At 41.4% G+C, this 21,708-nt stretch overlaps 1 protein-coding gene and 1 long non-coding RNA gene across 2 annotated transcripts in view; one reads left to right on the top strand and one right to left on the bottom strand.

The window, feature by feature from the left end:
- The window catches only part of CACNA1C (calcium voltage-gated channel subunit alpha1 C), a 488,233-nt gene that overhangs the window by 203,431 nt on the left and 263,094 nt on the right, over positions 1–21,708 (bottom strand).
- On the top strand, positions 4,957–5,754 carry LOC121072725. Its single transcript, XR_005821387.1, has 2 exons — positions 4,957–5,037; positions 5,558–5,754. It is a non-coding gene; the product is annotated as an uncharacterized LOC121072725 (long non-coding RNA).

Raw genomic sequence — 21,708 nt, 5'->3', positions numbered from 1 at the left:
AACCTGAAGAAGGAAGCTGGTGGCTATCACTCCACTAAACATAACCCCCTGTGCTGGTGAACAGAAGTCAGAACAGCTTCTGAAAGGCTAGATTTCCAAATATGATCAGCTCTGTCTTCGGTCCATTCCAACCAAAGGCAGTGCCTATATGACAGGCTTTTCTGCAAGCAAAGTTAAACACATACCGAGTGCTGCAGAAATACCACCTTCAACTAATAGCCGTAAATGGGAGATACTGTCATCTGCTGTGACTTTGAAGATGTACAACGTTAGAAAAATAAACCAGATGAGTGCAGAATTCTTGCTAACCTGAAATAAGCAATTATAAAACAGGTATGTAGTGCAAGCCAGCCTTCAGTAGTTGGTAATTCACAACATGCCCATGATCCACTTAGAGAACTTCCATGGAATTCAACAGAAGAGAGGATATTAATAGTTTTGAATGATCACAGACCTGATCCACATGCACTATATCCAACTGTTCCTTGGCAAATCAACAAATACTTCATGCATACGCCTGAAGGATTGAGTCGAAGCTCAGGATCGAGTCAAAGCTCTTTTCTCTCTCTCTCTCTTTTTTTTTTTTTTTTCTTTTAACACAAAATTTTGGCTAGGATCAAATGGACGTTATATATGGGTTCAGCAGAACTACATTTTGTGTCAGAATCCAATTGTAATACAAAGCCAAAGTACAAGGGGGTCACTCCCCTCTGCTAGGCAACTTGCAACAAATACACTTCCCCTTTCAGTGAGCCACACGTACCTTATAAATGCAAAACAAAATACAGATGATAAATGCCATTACTGTTCTGTTTTATCAACATTTCACCTACAGTTTTACTAATAGAAGTGGAGAAACAGGCTCTGGCTATACAGAATAATGTAATTATTGGGAATCCTACATTTCTGAAGGGGTTCACATGCCAAGATTATTTGGACCACAATAGGAGGAGAGAGATTTTGAAGCCTTTATGCTGGAGAAGATTCTGAGCAACTTTTGAAGACAGCTCTGCTTTGAGCAGGAATTTGGACTAGACAGGCCCCCAAAGTCCCTTTCAACCTAGAGTTTTCTAAGAATCTATATGCATATTCAATCATTCTAAATGGATCTCTAGTCCTCGAAATAACCTAACAAACCAGCTATTTCCTTTCCAGTCACACATCAGTGCTTCCTAGCTGAATGCCTCATTCTCTATCGTCGAGATGGTCAGACATATGCCTTTCTGGGTTCACATAAAGGATTACACATTCAATTGGACTTCAAATTTGGACTCTGGTGCTGATTAAATGATGTCTAACCAATAGAAGATTTTTCATTATGGTCTTTGGCTAGCAATAGCAGAAATCTCTTGGGTTTTCTTGCTCAAGATTTTTTCTTTTTTGTACTGAAAGAGAACAATAACATTCTACCTATATGTGAATGAAAGCCAGAGAATATGCTCCTTATGGGCTCAGTTTTATTTTGGTGCAACAAAGAATTAAAGCCATCCAGACAACCTATGTACAAACATTCAAACCTGAAAGGCTCTGAAGAGTCAAAAATAAGTCATGTCCTAGTTCCTTTTGTTTTGGTCCACTGCTCTGATTAAATTGAAATGAACTGTCACTTTATATTCTGATCAGACCAATAAGAGATTACCCTTCCAGGGGAAGCAACATTAGGGAAGGCAGCATAAGGTTTATGACTCATTTTTTTGTGAGAGCCTCATTTAGGGTCTCTGGATAGGAATTAAAAGCTGGCTAGGTGTTGTGCTGTTACCATGCCTAGGAACAAAATTCACCCCCTAGAAGAAAGTTTTTTACTAGTTTCCCTTATGCAGTTTCAGAGGCAGTCTGGCACCTTTTCCCAAGGTTAAAAAAGCCATTTGAAACACCACAGTCAATTGTCCATCTACCAACCACTGATTAAGGACAGGGTACCAGAAGCATCCATTTAAATCAGAGCAGCTTCAGCATGACAGCTACATCTAATAGATCATCACAAGGCATATCATGTCTCATTCAGTTCCTAAAATGGCTCAGATAAGTTAGACATTGACTATTCAACACGCTCAGGTGTTTGCATTTGCTCATGTGTGCAATAAAATATACAAGTCTATCAGCCATAAAACATTTCAGTGTCCATTTTATTAACTTAAAAAAAATATTATTAATATTTAAAAAACACAGCTCCGTCTAGCCTAACCTTGCTGTGCTCAAAACCATGTTAGTGTTAAATTTTGAATACTTTGTTGGCAGGCAGAACAGTAAGTATACATCCCACTTCAGGGGGGATTCTAAAAAAAAAATCCACTTAAACAACATCGGCTCATTAGGAGTGTTTCTAAAAGCCCTTTCAGCACAAGATACATGAGCATGCTTGCTTTTGGAAATAGGATACATGATCTTAGAAATGACTATTGTAACGATCTTATTGCTTTGTTCCATATACACCCTGAAATTCCAGGTGTGGAGTTCTTCTCATCCTATATTCATAATCTGATCATGATTATATGATCAGTGCTTTGAGCACATTATTTTTCAATGAGTTTCTAAACTTTATTGCGGCAGTAAAAATGCTTAACAAAGGCGAATCCCTGTCCCCAAGAGATTTATTAATTTTAAGTCAATCACATGGTTTCAGGGCCAGACTGATGATGTTTTAACTGCCTGGAATCAACGTTATCACAACTACAGTTTGCCTACCTTGCAAGTTTAAGCTGCTATCACGTGCAGTGGTACACTGAGGAACCTTCAGGTTTGTAACTAGTCAACTTTTCTAAGAGCCCACTAAAAATTGGGCTGCAGAACGAAGGACTGAATTTCCAACAGAACTCAACATGTGAACAGTGAATTCCTTTGGAAATGTGCCTATAAATAAGACTTTCTTTGTGCCAAGGGTTTTTATAATCCCTTCGTGGACAAGTGGTGTGGAGTTGCGTTCCATGATATTAACTTAATGAAGCATCTTTTCTCTTAGAAAGATTTTTTTTTCTCTTTTTTTTTTTCTTTTTAAAAATGATATGGACCTACAAGATTTTGAGTAATTCCAGTGCATGCCAGGTTAGACTAAAATATAGACTAAATCAGGTAGAATTTTGCTACTAATTTTAACACGGAAAATACTGTCCTCTTACAAGCTGAGTCAGTAATTATCCACAGACTGAATTCCCCATTTCTCTAACTTCTCAGGAAACCTTCCTGAAATGTCCTTGCACAGGCGGCCCCTCCACACACCGTGCCGTGCGCCTCTGGTGGGGGCCCTTGCCACAGGGTGTGCTTTCAGGCGAGGACAGGGCTAGCAGGGGAAGGATGAGGACGGATGTCAGCAAACGTGAAACCACAGCCACATCCAGCACGATTTAGACCCTCTCTGAGCTACCCCCAACTACTGTATGCCCAGACTAGGAACTACAGAGGCACAAGGGACCCCCTGCAGAAATCCTGCCCTGAGCCTCTGCTGGAACACACCACTGAGCACAGACTTTTCTCTGACTGACCACCCAGAAGAGCTCCTCAAATCCCACATTTAAAAGATTTCTGTCAAATGCATTTTAATCCAATCACTCTTGGGCATTTTATGATTCTCTAATTTATATTTTTAATCTACTACAATTCTTTTATAATTGTTTGTGCAATGCAGTGACGCCTGACAGAGAACGCTTTATAAATAAATTGAATTTATGACTATTTATAACCTCTCCCTCTTGAAATTTCTAAGCTAATAGATGGGTCCCACAGTTCAATTTATCGTGCTCTGGGGTTGGGGTCTCTCTGTGCACATTCATATGAACACACAAGAGACACACAATAGAGAGAGAGAGAAAAAAAATAAGAGATTGAACGTGTATGTGTGTGACCTTTTCTTTCCATGAGTAACTTAAGGGCATATTTAACATTCTGTTCACACTGCTCATGGCAGACAGGAAAAACACAACTGAAGGGAATGAAAAATGAAAAGTCCTTGCAGCTTCTCCGTCTCAGCCTCTATCTTTCTTTCTGTGGGGCAAAGGATTCGAAGTTTTGTTTACTACCCCTGAGTAAGTTTCTGTTCGTTTGCTTGCTGCTTGAATGGACAGGGCACATAAAATGAGGCACCTATAAGGACCTTTGACAACCAGCACATAAAACTCATTTTATTTCCTTAATAGAAGTCTAATTGGTGATTAAAAACATGACTGTGACCTGTGCAGTACCCAGAGAACAGAAATGAACTTCATTTTAAACAGATAAAGCTCACAAGGCTATACAGCTCTGCATAGTAGCAAGATTTCTTCTGGGCCAGAAGTGAAAGAAATGCTTCAGTTTCCTGCAGGTTTTGCTAATTTAGGCTTACCAAAAATCCCAAGCAACCGATATTCGTTGCCAGTTCTCCTGTTCCTTGGTTTGACTGCCACCAGCCACTCTGCCCACCCTCAGCGTAGTGGCTGCGGGCATCGAGACAGGCCCAGGGCCTGGAAGCTGGGAACCAGAATTCAGATTCCACATCCCTCCTGTCAGACTGAGGCACTTATTTTCATTTCTTGTAAGACAACCATTTATTTCATCCTCACACGTGTGTGTATTGCAGGCGTAAAGGGGACGAGTAATACTCTTGCCAAGCAACACCACCTTCCATCCAGTTAGGCCAGGACTAGGTGGCAATGAGGTGCGACCTCAGCCTGTGGCAGAGGCAGGACACCAGGTTACCCTCACACAGCTTGCAGCAGTGCTTGGGTGGGTGCAGATTAATGCAGGGTCGTGTCATAACAAAGTATCTGGATTTGTTTCAGCAAACCCAAACACATGGATAAGGAATGTTAAAACATTTTTGTTCAGTAAAAATATTTAAATGTAATGCTCTGTTATTTCTGCACTAAAACTAAGAATTTCCCTTTAAGGATGGGTAAGAGGGCAATATCACACACAGAATACTTTAACTTATCATTCACGTATTCAGCAAAACCAAATTTTGAAATATCAGAATTTCCCAGAGAATGCAGATTTCCACCAGTCTGACTGGAAAACCAGCAAAAAGCAAGACGGAAAATGGAAGGAAGAGAAACATCTCTGAAATGGGTTAGTGCATGCTAATACATTTAGTTTGTTAAAATTAAGGAAAAAGGATTTTAATGAAGTTCAGGCATTAATAAGGAATGAACACTGCACTGGTACCATCTTTTCCAAGCGAAAAGTCTGAAAAGAACTGCAGTGAGCTACCAATTTTCATGCTGCTCTGAGAAGAGAGGCAAGCAATGTACTTGTGTTTTCTCTTGCTATGATAAACCCTTACAACAATATTTATTCTCATGTAGATAAACTTAAAATTAAAATTGAGAAAAATATTGCACTCTGGACAGGTAAAGGTCAGGAATGTTATTAATATCCTATAATGCTCTTTAATTAAACTCAGCTTGATTAGCTTCTGGCTAGTTTGCAAACAGGCGTGCTCTTCCTACATTCCCTGGCTTCAGGGGTGGCTTTATCCCCTGCAAGTAATGCAGGCTGCAGGCTCTCTGTCTAAAGGGAAAAGTAGGTTTCAGCCGGCCTGTCTGAAAAACCTAAAATCCCACCCCTAACCAGAATTCCCTTTCTTCAGTTACAGGCAAATCTTTATTAAGCCCATTGCTCAGGAGGTCACTCCCAGTGAAATGATCTTGAAGAACTCAGCCAGATTTCCTCTACGTCAGACAGACCACTGCTCCGGGCTGGCAAACATTTTGCCAAATGGACTTGGATTTCAAAGATTTTGTGTTCACTTGATGAAAATAAGATGTTACACACTTTGTGTTTTCACTTACTCTTTTCCCAAGGCTCCCTCTCTCCTCAACCACCCTCAGGCTCTAAGCAAACAGGATTCATATTGATCTGCCTGAAAATTATTTTTAATGCTATTAATGTTATAGGCTGCTGTACTGGCTGTCTCCCAAGTTTTTCATCCTTACTAGTTTTTCTGACTGATCTATAATACACTAAAACCATCACTTTTACCTTGCTGCTGGCCAAATCCCTAATCACACCGCTGAAATAAAAGACAGCCGATGCCTGCACTGGAACTCATTTTGGTGGGGCATAAGTGTTCTCTTGTGCTCAGTACATACTCTTCATGGCCTTGCAGACTCTGCACAGTCTCATCCTATGACATTTTTTGGCTTTTTATCCCTCCCTTCCCCCACTCTGCTTTTTGTACATTTTAGGTCATGCATATTAAAGTTGGGCTCATTGCTGCCAGCACAAAAGTGACAGAAGCTGGATGAACTCCTGGATGCTGTTTTAAGACAATTACTCTCTTATCATACCGTTATCGCCCAGTCAAACATGCAATGATTACTGTGTTTAAACAAAGACTAACATTTTAAATTCAAAAACATCAAATCAAACTATACATTTAATATTGGAAAAAGTAATACCTTAAAGAAATGGTATGATATGGCATGGCATGGTGTGGTAAAGCTTTTAAGGTGCATCGTATAATAAGCTTAACCTCACTTTTCAAAAGAAAGTGGGGGGTAAAAATACAGATTTTGCAAACACTTAAGAAATCTGTCATGGAACAGATAAAAAATAAGTTCTTATTTGGACAAAATTTTCGCCAACTTCTAGCAGGTCTGCATGATCAGGAACCAAGTAGGCTTTGGTCCACTAACACCAGAAATATTCTCCTATAGAGACATTAAATAGAAATGCATAGTTTTGAGGATTTTGATGTTTTCTTATAATCATCTACAAACTGTGCAAAGGCAGTGTTGTGCTAATGTTTGAGAACTCAATGGTGAAACTGCCTAAAAACTAAAATTAAATAGAATAAGTTGTTATTATTTACAGAACAGCATAAAGGTTCTGAAAAGGAACAGACACAGAAATGGTGAAAAAAATTTGATATAAATTTCATTCTGTGTTAACTAAAATTCTGTGGTACCAGTAGTAATGTACTAATAGAAGGAGAACAAGTTGTACAGATAATAAGCATTGCCTAGTCTAAGGTTTCTTGTGATCCCTTCAAAGGCTGTAGGAACAAATTCAGCAACCTTTTTTTTTTTTTTTTCATAGAATATTTTATTGATGGAAAAGGACTTTGTGATTAAGTTTTACAAACATTTTTGTTCTGCTGAAATCTTTTCATTTTAGCCAAACAGTCTAAAGTGAAATTTTCCAAAACTATTTCTCTCTCTTATAACTGTTCCCCCCCTACAGGATAATCAGGCTTCGCAAAGATGAGGAAAAACTTTAGTAGGACACCATGTCACAGGGACTTGTCCCATGCCCCATGAGCTTGACTCCACTAGCTACATTCCACAACTCATCTTCTAGGCACACTATCTGTCTTGCATGTATTTTCTTTCACTTTCCCATGAAATGCAGCAAAGTGAGACAGCAAACTACGCATTTTCACAAGGAGATGAAACAAAAGAAGCAAGTGCAACTATGAATTCAGTGGTCTTTGGCAAAGGGGATAAAAAATAACTGAAGAGAATTTTTTAATTTTAATGACAGACATGAGGAATGACAATGAAATCTCTTGTATAACTTCACAGAATCACAGAATCGTCTAGGTTGGAAGAGACCTCCAAGATCATCTAGTCCAACCTCTGCCCTACCATTAACAAGTCCTCCACTAAACCATATCACTAAGGGCTACATCTAAACGTCTTTTAAAGACCTCCAGGGATGGCGACTCAACCACCTCCCTGGGCAGCCCATTCCAATGCCTAACAACCCTTTCGGTAAAGAAGTTCTTCCTAATATCCAACCTAAACCTCCCCTGGCGCAACTTTAGCCCATTCCCCCTCGTCCTGTCACCAGGCACATGGGAGAATAGACCAACCCCCACCTCTCTACAGCCTCCTTTAAGGTACCTATAGAGAGCGATGAGGTCTCCCCGAGCCTCCTCTTCTCCAGGCTAAACAACCCTAGCTCCCTCAGCCGCTCCTCGTAAGACTTGTTCTCCAGACCCCTCACCAGCTTCGTTGCCCTTCTCTGGACTCTCTCGAGCACCTCCATGTCCTTCTTGTAGCGAGGGGCCCAAAACTGAACACAGTACTCAAGGTGCGGCCTCACCAGAGCCGAGTACAGGGGGACAATCACCTCCTTAGACCTGCTGGCCACACTGCTTCTTACGCAAGCCAGAATGCTGTTGGCCTTCTTGGCCACCTGAGCACACTGCTGGCTCATATTCAGCCGACTATCAACCAGTACTCCCAGGTCCTTCTCCGCCAGGCAGCTTTCCAGCCACTCATCTCCCAGCCTGTAGCGCTGCTTGGGGTTGTTGCGCCCCAGGTGCAGGACCCGGCACTTGGCCTTGTTGAACTTCATGCAGTTGACCTCAGCCCATCGGTCCAGCCTATCCAGATCTTCCACTTGACAGATGTGAGACTGGTAGGGCTAAATTATCCCACGTCTTCCAGAACTGATTGAAAGGATGGGATCACTAGGAATAAGTTTGTCTCATCACCTTAGTAGTGCTTTAGACCTTCAGAAAAGGCTCTAGAGTCTACAGTTGATTACAGACTATGACTCAAAGTCATGCTATTGCAAAACAAATAAAAGCACACATCATGCTGGGATGCGTAAACAAACGTACAAACCACAAGACGCAAGAAAAAATCCTGCTGTAGTCAGAGGTGAAAGTTCTGCTGAAAGTCTGTGAATGAAGGAATACAGGGATGGACTGGAGAGGGTGCAGGGGAGAGCAATGAGCACAAGGGGACCTTGTGAAGCATAGAAAAGTGACCTGAAAGATTGTTGTGAGGCTGATCTGCATAGAGAAGATAAGACAAGACAAGGCTACAGACTGCTGCAGAGATGCAGCAAATAACCCTTTTCCCTTCATTGACTTTACACATGGCAGAAAGTAATGGCTTTACAATGGGACAAGGGAACTTTAGGATGGACAATGAGGAAGCCTTTCCTTGAGATGCCAGTACTGGTAATAGGGCTGTGCCAGAGTACAACAGCCAGGAAATTCATGGAGTTTAAATCACTGGAGGTTAAATCTTCTTTTGGTGCCAGAAAATGGACTAAACGGCCTCTCAAAGTATCTTCTAGCCTTAAATGTTGCAGTCCTGAGGATCTAATAGGCCGCAACCCAGCCAGATTTGTCTCATCAGGGAGGCAGCTGTCTATTGGTTTTGGACAGAAAGACACCAGGGACAATCCTTGTATTCATGAGTAAATAGCCTTTCAAAAATGTCTTTGACACTCTTACAACTACGCAGATCTATGCAAGAAATCTGTTAGTCATTTGGGATTTCAAGGAATGCCTCCGTATGTCATAATTTGAAAAAGTAGCTCAATAGCTCTCTTGGGGGAAACAGAATTCAGGCTTCTCCCCAGGGCTGATCAGTTTAGAAATGCCATTGCCATCACACTGGAATGGAGTATGCTTTTCTGTTCTTATGGCGTAGTTTCACAGTTTTCTAAGATCACATTGTAGAAGTCAATTCAACTGGAGGGATATTCCCTCTCTGGGAAGATGCTCCATTATTATTGTTCTGATTGATTCTCATCTGGACTGCTGATATTCATGGTGGAAGGTTCACTTCCTTAGAAGATCTGCCTCTGAAGGGCTTTTGGGAACATGACCTTGTGAATGTTTAGTTGTCTTTTGATCTCTTCTGCTTTGGGTCCCCAGAGCCCCTGTAGCAGAAATATAGGAGCTTTGCTGAGCATATTTTTAATTAATCTTGGACTTAGAGAAATTTGAGGATTAGTGGATTGCTGAACTCCTTATGTCTCTGGAGCAATGCTGGAGTTTCCCTGTTACAAACAGCAGAGAAAAATCAGCAGTTGTTGAGAATTTGGCTTAGGCCATTGAATCTACTGATTTCTGTAGATCTGAGAAGCCTTCAAAGCAGCATACTACTGGCTTGCATAAACACAGTTTCCTTCATCCAATGATTGCACTAAACTTCACAGACTGTAATGAATGAATTAAAATATAAATCATACCACATGGGCAAGACAGAAACTGCCTCCAGTTCATAACTGGGAAAATTGAGAAATACACAGGATAAAGGTATCTGAAGATTTGAGGTCTTCAAGTTCCACTATGGGACAGGCTGATTATTTATTTATTTTAGTTTTTCGGAGACACCAAGTGCTTTGTTGACTAATTGGAGTGAAGATGCCTCAAGGGATAGGAACTTGGTGCACTGGCTTGGCTGACTTAACCAGCTAATGAGCTAATAACAATTTAGAGAAGATGAACTTCTGACAAGCATAAAAAAAACTTTGTCTACATGTTTGGAAATCTTTGATTAACTCCTGGTGGATGAAAACTATGATGTTGCTGTCTTTGCCCCTCTTTGTCCCCCTCAGTTGCTACCACCCTACATTTTACCTCCTGTTTCTGCCATCTTTCTCTCCTTTTACCTTTTGTTGTTGTTGTTTCTGTTTTGTATTCCACTTTTCCTCACATACAAGCATTTCCAGAGGTTCAGCTGAAACTGCAGGCATTTGGGTCTCCTAAAAGCAAGCTGTCCAAAGCAGAAGGACAAATTTGGAAATTGAACCTTCCTGATTACCGCCCTTGTGACAAAATCACGAGTGGAGTGGATGGGAGCCTGGGGGAATACACTGCTATTCCACACTGTAGATGAAGTCTACGTACCAAGGTATGTTTGTGAGGTGTCAAAGAAACTTCATTATCTGAAAATATTTTTTTGGGGGGGTCACTTCTCTAAGCTATTCTGATCTATAGTGCTATACCAATACATTTTTAGTGACGTTTGCATTGTTACAACAAAGGATACCAAGACATTGTAAGTGCAACTACAGTGCTGATAGAGATGAGAAGCACCAACATTCCTTCTCAAACAGCAAATTATACATGACCAATACCAAGGACCAACATTCCTTCTCAAACAGCAAATTATATACGACCAATAAAACAATTGACTGTTTTCTCAAAAACAGTCTAGCAGCCTTCCATTGCCATGCTGGTTGCTGGTTAAATATGGGGAATATATGATAATGATATATGACAGCATAATAATTTTATCATATCGTAGCTGGTATGTAGTTTCATTTGCTAAAAACTTACTGCTCTTTAGTCCACAGCCAAATACTGGCTGGGGTGCAGAAGGTGTAGATAAACCCCATTTACCCTTGCCAGGGAGGGAGCTGTAGCCCTTGTTGGCCCAGCAGAGCTCTGCCACTCCATTTACAAACCCCGCCTCGGATGGGCTGCAAGGGTCACAGTGCAGTTCAGAGCCAGACCCTCTGTGTCAGTCTGCTGCTCCTTCTGCCTGTGGTTGTGTGGGATTTTTGCTGAGAGACCAAAATCTCCCTTGCAAAATTATGATTTGGTTCGACCACAACAATATCTGATGGGATGCACTGTCAAGGATTGCTACAGTGTTGTGGTAGGCCTTTGCTCTTCAAAAGGCAGAACAAACAAACAAACAAAAAACAAAAATGAAAACAAACAAACAAACAAAAACAAATAAAAAGAAAGCTCACATCCCTGGATCTCTGCTGAGAAATAGGTACAGTACAGCTCCCTCTGCTAAGGCCTTGGCACTTCTCTTCAAAAGCAATCAGAAGAATTCACGATGTGGGCGAATTAAGGAGAAGGGGAACCAGAGATCAAGCTCTGTGCAGGGTCACAAATGAGAGGGTGTACTATTGACTTTCTGTTGACGCCAAGCTTCCTTCCCTAGTGCAAACTCACCAGACCTCTTAGAGACGAGTCCTGGCAAGCCTCGTGGGTCCAGCACTGCATGGCGTAACTGTGCAAGTGAGGCAGGACTGCACCAGGGGAGCATGGGGGCCCGGCACCCAGTGGCGGTGCCTGAGGAGGGGGAAATGGCGACCTTCCCTCACCCAGCTCCTGCTCCACGCTCACCCAAGGGAGCTTTACAGCCTCCGAAAATAATCTTTATGGGGCTGCGCTTTACAAGGCAGTAATTTCTGAGTGGAATGCTGCAGTTGTAGCAGTTCTTCTTAGCTGTTTAAGAATATGCTGGTGTTCAGGAAAAAGAGCCTGAGAGTAACAGGTACTATCAATTTCTGACTTTCACTGTCTTTGAAATTCAGCCCAGTTAGGAAGGAGGAAAAAAAAAGTGTGTGCTGTCACACATACAAATCTATCCACATCAATATATTTTAATGGATACTTTTTATTTCCTCTTACAGCTTTTCACCTCTGAGCAATGCCTAAGAACATACAACACCCTTGGCACTGCTCTGTAAGCTGAAGCCCCAGGCCTCCCTTGGAAACTTTCCTTTCAGAGCAGTTTGATAAGACGTGATATGAATACCCCAACAGCTTCTTCCTCATCGGTTGGAAGTATTGCACATGCTGTTTTGACTGGATTCTTGCTAGATGAATACAGCCTACCTCTACGAGAAAAATACCCAGGCCCTGCATTTTTTATGGAAAGGCTTTCTTTCCTTTGGACCCTGAGTAATTCAGTGGCTTTGCCTCCTTTAAAAGCTGCATCCGCCTGCCCGGTGTGCTCGCATGCCAGTGGAGAGCTGCTTAATCCCTCTGTATGCTCCCCATCTTCCTGTCAGGAACACAGAGCATTCCCAGGCCTTTACATGGATGCAATGCAAAAGTCAATTTTTTCTATTTTTGTTTTTATGCTAAAGAATCCCTGTACCGTTAAAAAAATAAGACCCAAGTCCCCTCTTTTTCAGTATTATCCGTTTTCCTGCTTTCCTTAGTTATGGCTGATTGGTTATTAACTGCCATGACATATGAGTCATGCGGGATCTAGGACACAGGATGTATTCAGAGTTGCTTAATCATGTTCTCATATTTAACATGTACACTTGTTTATTAAGTAATAGAGATGTGCATGATATTTACATTGCACTATATTAATTTGGGATGTTAATGCTAGAAAGGGCCAGAGAATGGTAAACAAAAATGATACAGACAAATGAGGAGGAAGAAAGGAAAGCAAAAACAAAGCACAATGAGAAACAGACCCCCAGGGCACAGGAAGAAAGGCTTCAAATTCAGAGTTCTCTGCTGGGACACTTGGAGGTCTCTTCTCAGCTATCCCAATTTAAGTTCAGAGTGATTTTTGTCTTATGGTGCACTTCTAATTTTACCCTGGAGTAGCCAACCTTTCTACACCTCAAACTTTCCTCAAAAACACCTAGCTTTCAGATGTCCCTACAACTACTTGAGTGTATGAGGACAACAGTCTGTGCACCAAATCATAACTTCTGCTGCCTGTTACGAGAAGTGTTCACATTGGCCTTTAATTGCATAAGGAAAGGGACATCCTATATGAATATATATGTTTTCCTCTCTTCACTCTCATTCCAGTAGTTAGCTCTCGGTCAGCACAGCAGACACAGCTTTCGCAAGAGCATGCAGAAGGAAGCCAAGCTGTCTCAAGGTGAAGCAGATGATCACATTGTACTGAGTGCTGGTGCATGAATGTAAATGAAAACACAATTTAGCCTGAGGGGTTCTACTCTAAAGAATTACTAGCTTTTTCATGGGGAAAGAAAAAATCTAAATAAGATTGCTTGGTTGTGAAACATATCCAGGAATCACAAAGCTATATAGATAAGATGGAAGAAGAGAAAAACAAGATGTGCTTAGTATATGCAAGGGTATTAGAGTTCAGGATACTTAAGAAAGGTAAAGAATACATGAAAGAAAAAAAATGCTATTTGACCAACTTCTCCTGGAAGCACTTGACAGCTGAATGTGGTTTCAAAAGACCTGAAGGCAGTTTACTGTAGGGACTGAGTCAAGGAAGCTTTGCATCAGAAAGGAGGATGGCATTCTGCAACACACCGAGGGTAGACACCTATTTTAAGGAGACTTTGCTGTCTCCAGAGACGCTTGATGTGGATACAAGACTACAGGGAGGACTGCAGCAGGAGAAGTCCTAGAAGCAGAGCCTAACTTGGATACTGTTTTACAAATGAATTCTGTGTTACTTCAGCTCTTCTTTGTTTTTGTTCCTCATGCTTGATGGTCTTTGTCTATACTGTTCTCTTTCCTGTGACTTCTCTCATTTTCATCCCACTTTATCACCACCTACTTAAATGCTATTGTTTTGGCTTCTCTCACACACTGACAGTATTCCTAAACCACTGATAAACCGCTACAAGCACCTATGGTAACACTGTAATCCCTAGACTGTTTTGTTTAATGAAGGCCTACAGGAAAAATGTATTCCTTAGGAGTCATCACAAGCTGACAAGGAGGCAAAAAAATTCCAAACAGTACAGTACCAGGAAAGCATAAGGTACAAAAACAGACAGCCTGAAGAAAAACAAGTGGTCTGAGAATCAGTGGTGCTCTGGCTCTTCTTTAACAGCACTCATGGACTGCTGTTCCTGGCCCCTTGGCTCATTTCAAACCTTCTTTCCCTGACTTGCAGAGAAATGCTGTGATGAAATCATGTTACTCGTCAGCAAAGAATTTCAGCAGAGGGTACACAGACAGCAAAGTATTCCCAACTGCTGGTCTGGACCTTTGGATGCAAGCACTGCTGAACTTCTAACCTGTATTATGGTCAAATGACTGCCTAGCAATTGCCAGAAAAAGCGATGACCCCAAAGTCCCACAGCCACGTTTTCCCATGCTATTACTACTGCTGCTATGGACACAACAGTGAATCAGAACCAATGTTTTAAAAAACACCTGTCCGAAGCCTAACTTCTTTGTTTGCACCAAAGCACATACCAGCATATCCTGAACTATTTAGTAGCTCTCACGGTCTTCAGTAGGAGGGAAAAAAAAAAAAAAAAAAAAGGCTGTTTTCCATTTTCATTTCCATTTTTTTCTCTTTTTTTTTTTTTAACCTTAGCCACCGAGCAGTTTTCTCATTAAGCAGTTTCTAAAAAAAATGCATTTTCCCTTTCCTACATTACAAACATTTCAGTGACATGGCAGAAAAGCTAAAACACACAGCAATTATGATATCACTTCAATTTATTTTCTGATTCAAGCTATCAAGACCCACACACCCCATGCAGTTCTCTCATAAAACAGGATCTGAAGGGGACAAAACTCATACCTCATCTCTGCAACACTTGTCCAGAGATGTTACCACTTTAGTGCATCACAAGAGATTGTAAAAACAGCAGCATCTCCAATACCAAAATACAGAGGAGCGTTATAAAAATTAATTAGATTTAAGGGAGGAAAGACAACCGATATCTGTGTCCTCTGCCAAACTGCTAAAGGAAAAAGAGTAAAGCAGAGTGGTTTACAACATTGGAAAAGAATTAATCTGACTCATACAATTACTGAAGGACATTTGTCTCCATAACCCAGTAGGCATCTGCATTTTTCATCCTGTTGAACAGGATTTCCAATTTTTTATTTCTTTGCCTTGTTAGCAAGAAGTCCTTTTAGTCTTGTTGCTTTTTAACAGTTATTTGGCTAAAAAAGAAATATGAAATAACCAGAACGCCTATGTAGGATATTTGCTATATAAGGTGGATGATGGAGGGGAGACACTGAAATCCCTGGTTCCTACAAGGAAAGAGGAGAGAAACACTGCTGTCTTGAAGCTGAGAGACGATGTTCAGATACAAGTGCAGAAAGGACTGTGGAAATATAGAGAGGATGCAGAAATTAAGGCATGTCATTTACCTTAGGTATGTCTATGGTAACAGAAAATAAGAGTACATAACGTTTTGAAGCTAGTGGACCTTCTTACTGCAAAACACTTGTTCCTTAGGTATGCCAAGAGTTCCCAAATGAACTAATTTGTCTATATGAGATTAAATTCCAGCAGAAGTTTGGTGTTTTGCCTGGACTTTAGAAACTGTCATTAAAAACTCAGCATTGACATGCAGTCACCAGGGAAAGATGACTTTTTTATTTAAAAACAAAAACAAAAACTACAAAACTAGTTTTTACCAATTTGCAGAAGATGCACTAAACTGTAGTTCAACTCTAACGGCCACATTAATCAGGATGTTAAGATCCTTCATAACCTCAGAGTTTTCTCAACTTATATTAAAAGAAAAGGGGGGGGGGGGGGGGCAGGGAAGAGGGGAGAGTGCTGGGGATTTCTTCTGTCCTAAGCTACAGATGAGCAAAGGCTCGTTAGCCACACTGATGTTTTAAATGGGCCACTCAACCCACAGCAGCACCAAATTAGGGCAGCTACTCTATCTACAGCAGAAAATAGCACCGCAAGGCTGATTTTGTGAGCAGCTTTTCTGCAGTTCTTCAGGCCCACTCAAAAGCTTCACATAAACGTGGAAATTGTTGCTTTAAAAATGGGCATTAAACTATAAAAACTCTGGCCTATGTGATTTACCCAAAGAGTACACAGTGAACTGAAGCTATCAGAGGGCACAATCCAGAAGTCCCCTGCCAGTCCCCTTTTCTGCCGGGACCATCTGGAGAAGTGCTGAGGAGGAGGTAAACATCTTCTCACATGTGGCCTTCTACCAGCAAAACAAACATACTGGTTGGCTTTAAACTGCAGATATTGTCAAGTTAATTATTGCTGTCAAGTTAATTATTGTTGCTGTTCTTATTATTTTCCACCCATCACCTCTCCTGTAACGATTCACTAGCTTACTTGGAGAAAGAAGTGTGTCTGTGGGTAATGATTTCACTGCTTTTCCTCCTCTGCCCGCCTCTTGATCACTCTTTTATATTGAATAATCATTTATATGGTAGTTTAATTAGCTAATTATGAACGTGTTTGGGTATTTTAAGGAGGAAGAATCATTGTTTACTTGCTAGTAATTAAGTGGGTTGCATCTGATTTCAGTGTCGGGAAATTTATGAGTATTATTTTTCTGGGTGGCAGTACCAAAATATTAAAAACATAATTATTTGCTTATATCATGGTACCCTGAAGGGGGAAGTAAATTTCCATGACTGTAGGCTTTCAGCTTCTGGTGGATTATCATTAGTATAACTGATATGGATATACTTATTAGGATGTAGAAAGAGCAGCTGAGAAAGGGACACCAGTTACAGACAGAAAGCCTTGCTGCATTTTAAAGGCTTTGCAGAATACTCAATTCACCTGTCTGCCATCAACACCCACACAAACAGCTTCTGACTCCTTCCTCCCCCTTCAAGGGTATAGGCACAAGCTATCATCCAAACAGGTCTTCCACGGTCCCTGTGATCTGTATGCAGCAGCTGCGCTTGGAAAGTCAACATTCATCTTGTGAGCCCAGGAGAAGCTCTGTGTACAGGAAGGCTCCGCTTGATTCTCTTGACACTAACAAACAAGACAGGTTGCCACAAAACAGCAGCAGGCCTGAGTGGAAGGGATGGGTGAGAGCGGTGGAGGCCAAGACACAGCTGCTCACACCCCTCACCTTTTGGCACCTTCCCGAGAGAGGCAGCAGTGCGACTGCTGCAATTCTGCTCTGCCACAAATGGCAAGCCAACAGATTTTTAAATGCACAGACTATAAAGCAGAACTTAAAAACAAGCAAACAAAAACAACATGTGAGGTTGCTCATGATGTGCCTCTGAATATTGTTATTAACTTCCAAGGACCAGGTCCTACGTGGGGCACTCATCCTTCCTTTCCAACAGGTGACAGCACGTAATGAGACAAATGGTGCAGAAACAATACAGTATGAAGGCTCTGGCCTCCTCAGCCTTTCCATTTGAGAAACACATTACTCAGTCACTCCTACTTAATTGAACATGCTGTTTAGACCTCTGCCACCTGCAGGGAGAGCAGAGCAGAGCAAGGCTTCTGTCACAGGTGAAGCCCCTTCTATCCTCTGTACTCCATAGCTTAGACCATGAAAGCACTTAGGAAACAGCAACAGGAGAAATATTAACTTCAATAATGCAAAAATAAGGAGCAAAACATTTAGTGCATGCACACAAGGCAAAAGAAACAACACACGTTCCTGCCGGGGTGCTTTATAAGAGAGCACCAAGAAAGAAGAGATGCTTGGAGGATACCCACAGCTGAGTTCCCTCCCAAAGGCTGCTTTCTCTTCCCAGTGGGCAGAAAACCAGCACAGCTCCTACAGTTTCCAGTAGCACTGCTTCCAGCTTCATTGATGGATAAAAGGAGGGCTCATTGCTTTAAAAGCAAACAAACAACATTGGCATACCCCCACAGACACATACTAACACAACTTTCCCCATTTTCCTCCTTTTCAAGGTAACTTTAGAGGAGGTATGCCAGCTCTACCACACTCCATTTTGTGCTTACTTCTATGCTGCTCATTGCTCTTTGCAGATTTATTTTTTCTAAAAACTCTGTGTCTATTTCAAACTAGTACATACTACAAACAAGTAAGTGCACAAGCCCTGAATTTGCCATAAAAGGACCTATTAATAACAATAGTAATGGGCTTTTAGTTTTTTGTTTTTGTTTTTGTTTTTTTCTTTGATTTATAGTTTCTTAGGCTTTAGTGCACAATTCTAACTTTGCTCCAAAAACTACACAGGCTGGAATTTTACTGTATTTCAGACCAAAGCAAAAGACAACTTCAGAAGACTGGACTATCATAAAATAATCAACTACTGTAAAACCAGAGGTAACATTGTGAGATATGACTAGATATGCAGATTAGAATAAGCATGCAAGAGAAGTCCATCCTAGCCCACCAGAATTCATCCCTACTCAAATTCCTGTTTCTGAAAGGTGTCCCAAACAAATCCATCGTGCAATGCCAACTGAAGGTCATTAGGAGTGGGCCCAGCTGCACCACCAGGGCAGTGAGTCCTGGAGCCAAGGACCCAGGCTAAATATAACCTGCCACCAGCTTCATCCTGCCTTAACCTTGAGACTATTATCAAAGCATTCCAGTGAATTACAAGTGCTTTGGTATCACGTGAAAAGAAAGTTGCTCTCAGGTATTCGTGCCAGTGTAATTCACAGCTTCACAGTTTATTAATGACACATGTGCCGTGAACTTAGATGTATGAGCCTCAAGCCTCTGGGCCCCTACACCACTTTGTCACAAGTTTGATTATCTTTTTTTTTTAACCCTTCAGTGAAGTAAACTGAGAGCAGAGCCTGTTCCAGCATCTCATGGTTAATTAACATCTTGGCCATTTACTACCTAAGCTCTTTTAAAACCTAGTTTATGTAACATTTTCATAATCTAATGATCAGTTATTGGTATTCCCAGTCATATGAACACCTGAACTGACTAATGAATATTAAAGGCTAATACTTGATCAAACATCTTGAGGCCATATATCATTGAGATCTACAGCAGTGACAGCTGCTAAAGTATGCAAACCACATAAGCATACATCTAGTAGCTTTGAGATATCAAGGGGCTGGCCAGAATTGCACAGACACAACTGTAAGCTGCAAGCTTACAGCTGGAGTTTCATTCAGATTTGGGGCAAACCCCTCCAAAATTTAGAATTGCTTGGAATCAAATAATGACACAGTTACCTTGTGCAGAGCCCCAACCCTCCCCCCCCCCCCCCCCCCCCCCCCCCCATTTCTGTGGGATCACTACATTTCACAGCAGTAGCACTACTTGTATATTTGAAAAAATCATTTTGGAACAGGAAGAGCAATTCTGTAACTACTCTCTCAAAAAGAGATGTATGTGAACAAGAGTCAGGAAGAGATAAAATTAATGATATAAACTTTTTAAAGCTTCAACCTCATTAAGAACGTTTCTCATTCTGTCTAATCAATATAGCCATGGTGTCCCTTATGTTTCACCCTGGGCATTACAGTCATTATGGCTTGAGATTTGTAGATTTCTCTCAAGTCTAATGTCTCACAGATATTAACACTAGCAGCCAAGGACAGAGACATTTCTACAATGCCCCATTAACCATTGTTTTTGAGCCTCAAAACCACAGAGAATGTGCTGCTGAGCACAGAGGCCCCACAAATGCTATATATAAAACTTCCATTTCTGTTCCTATTATTGACAAAGAGTAGGGGAGAATGGGAGAACAAGAGGAGGTGGGATGCCTTCAGAGATGAACACACAAAAGAAAGGAGATATTTCCCAGTTTTTCATCCTTAGCCCCTAAGGAACCCCATTTTTCTCCTTTGATAGAGAACACCACACACAGACATGCACTTCTTATCTTGGCAGAAGTCAAGCTACTAACAGCATGGAAAGGAAAGTCAGAAAAAACTTAACAGTTACAGATGCAAGAACAGGACTGAGCTCTAAAGCATATTTTCCTCAGCAATGTCCAGTCTAATTCTATTACGGTTATATTATACAGATGGAGCTTCTACTATTTCTCTTCCAAATCTCTTCTATAAGCCAGGAGGCCTCACAGTTAGGATGTTTCCTAATACTTGAGTCATCATTTTATTTGTTAAATACTGCTAGTTTTTACTCTATTTCCTTCCTCTAAATGAGTTTCCAGACTGAAAGAGTTCTCTCCTTTAAGTTTTTTGAGAAAAATAAGAGCTACCCAAATGCTTCAGAAGTGTTGTATTTTTTCTGCACTGAGAAACCAGTCCTTTTTTTATTCAACACTTAGTAGCAAAAAAAGAAGTCTACCAAAATAGGATAAAAGATTTTTTAAACCAGGGCGGGAAGGGGAGGACAGATGCATCCCCTGAGTATGCAAAACAGAAATGAGATTGAAAAGTGAATTAGGCTCCAATAAAGTCACCTTGATTCAACAGACACAAAGCAGTAGCATTAGAGCTGGGGCCCTGAGCTGTCTATCCAGAAGTTATCATTCCCTTATTAACACAGCATACTTCCCTGCCAAAAATATCCAGAGATGGATATCATATCAGATGTACTAACATCCCCCCAAAGTGTCCATACACGCAGGTTACGGCCCACATAGCACCAGCAGCCACATGGGCCAGCCCAACTGATAGCTTGCAGCGAACTGCAGCTGAGCCCAGGCTGCTCAGAGGCAGCCCACCTCTCAGGGAGGAGAGGAAATACCATGCCAAGGGAAAAGATCAGTTCTGCCCCAGCAATGGACTGTAGGATTTCTTCTTGACTCAAGGTTCACCTACCAGTGCAAGGGCAAAATTGGTGAGAAGGTAAGCAAGACCCAAAACACAAGTGGTTTTGCTGCTGCAGCTAGAGGAAGCTTAGCACCCTCCAAACACGGGGCTGCAACCAGGGCGGGATGTATCCAGCACAGAAGGCTCGACCATCCCTGGGCTATAAGAAAACCACGATGCCCTACATAGCATGCCTCGTTCTTCTGGTCCTGTGTTGTCCACATCAGAGCATGCCAAAAGCTCAATCCTTGAGCCTGGATTTCCTTCCCAGGCAAGGACCACATGCCTCCAGGCATAGGGGTTGGGAGCAGCCAGGGAATACATTTAGACCCAAGCAGTGCACAGCACGCTTGGATCTAGCCGTTTGTTTATAGCTGGAGTGAACACAAGGACGGATGCACATTGAGCAATGCCCCGAGGACTGGGATTCAGCCCAATGCACTTCTCCTCTCCCTCCCATTCCCAAAAGAACAAGAGCCCCTTGGATCAAGGCTTGTCGTGCAGTCTGGATCAATGGTTATCCTCAAAAGTATTTCTCTGTACCTTTACACGCTATGAACTTGTTATTTGGGGTTATTACTAAGTGGAAGATATATGAAGCTGCAGATGAAGCTGCTATGTGCAATGTGCGAGTATTTTAACACAGAGATGAAAACAGTAGTTTATAGATAAGTGCATCAACCTTTTCCTTCTGAAGCTAAACCCTGCCTCTTCAAAGACAACAGGAACCTGGGTCTGGGAGAGCCAAATGGCATTCTCTGATGTGGGCAATAAAAGCATTTCAAAATTTTAATCAGTCTCAGATATGCACACCTCACAGCTTGTACAAAAAAAAAAAAAAAAAAAAAAAAAAAAGGACACATAA

This window comes from Cygnus olor, chromosome 1 (genome assembly GCF_009769625.2).
Source record: "Cygnus olor isolate bCygOlo1 chromosome 1, bCygOlo1.pri.v2, whole genome shotgun sequence".
NCBI classification, from domain to species: Eukaryota; Metazoa; Chordata; class Aves; order Anseriformes; family Anatidae; genus Cygnus; species Cygnus olor.
The sequence above is the reverse complement of the archived record's forward strand: the minus strand, read 5'-3'. Positions and strand labels throughout refer to the sequence as shown.